This window comes from Micropterus salmoides, unplaced genomic scaffold, assembly GCF_014851395.1.
Source record: "Micropterus salmoides isolate LMB-PRFRI ecotype aquatic unplaced genomic scaffold, ASM1485139v1 Ms_hic_scaffold_4, whole genome shotgun sequence".
Lineage (NCBI taxonomy): Eukaryota > Metazoa > Chordata > Actinopteri > Centrarchiformes > Centrarchidae > Micropterus > Micropterus salmoides.
In genome coordinates, this window is record NW_024043372.1 from 33,094,742 (window position 1) to 33,096,069 (window position 1,328).

Genomic DNA, 1,328 nt, shown 5'->3' on the forward strand with positions numbered 1-1,328 from the left:
AAGCCTCTGAAAAGTCGAAAGATAGCTGTGGCTGTGTTGTGAAATCTTTTGTGAACTGAAACAGTCTGGAAAAGAAAGCACCAATTTTAGAACTAAGTTTCAGTACGGAAATTGTTGAATCACAGCCCATGCTTCCTGTTTTCAGTGGCTGCAATAGCTGTGCTACATTTTAAATCTAGGAAAATGTAAGCTTTTACAGGAAAAACTGAAGTCAGTCCTTAGTCATATTATCAATATGTTCCACATTCATTTGTCCAGCTGTATCCATGCAGTGGGATCAGGGATCTTTGCTTTGCTGAACATGAAAAACATTTTTTCATGATGATAAAGTAGCACAGTAGGACAACATTCTTACAAGCAATAAATTAATCAAAATCATAATTACTACAACACTCATATGAGTCTGATCTCCCTCAGTGTATATACTGTATAAACATAAGCAAGCTAAAACGATAAACGAGACAAGGCTCTCCATTGAAAATGAGATGAATGAGAACACTGTGAAATAAATATCACAGTTTGTTTCGTGGTTCAGTGCTGGTATCACCACTGTGAAACAAAGAGATTGTCTATTTTAAATGATCTTTGTAAACAAATATAGGCTAAAAATTTAGATTTTGTTTCAACAGACTTCCTACTTTCAGACAGAGCAACTATGGCTTCCCCCTGTTACCAGTCTTCACGATAAGATAAACTAAGCACAGCTATACGAAGCTATGCTAAGATACCAGATTCTGGCTGTAGCCTTATATTAGATATGAGAGTGGTATAGCTCAACTCATCTAAGTCAAATAGTATGGCAAATAGTAGTATTTCCCAAAATGTCAAACTAGTGTTTTAAAGGGATTGCATGAACTCTATTTTGCACTTTTTTAGGATTCGGAAGCTTGTTTGAGTGTGAGAATCAGAGTGAGTAGTGTTTTATCACTCGTGGGCCGGGTATGGAATATCAGATTAACAATTATCAGTTTTCAGCATAATTTAGGAGCTTTAGGAGCTGTGTTTTCAAAAACACAGTTAAATAGCCCGTGGATACAGTCATGTCCTGCAGACACCCAGATGGTGTTTAGACCTTATTAAACCAAGCAGTTTAAAATACATATTCCATTATAACCCCTTAGCTAAAATATTTATAATCCACTGCTCACATTCACCAGCAGCGGTAAATGGAGATAGTGTGCTAGATAACTGCTTCTGTTGCAAAACTACAGGAACAGCTTGTCCTCCTTTCTCTTAACCAATTTGTTGAATTAACCATAAAGTACAAGACATTTGGCACGTCATTGTGTCAACTTGCATGAGACATTATTGTGTCACACCAGGAAGTC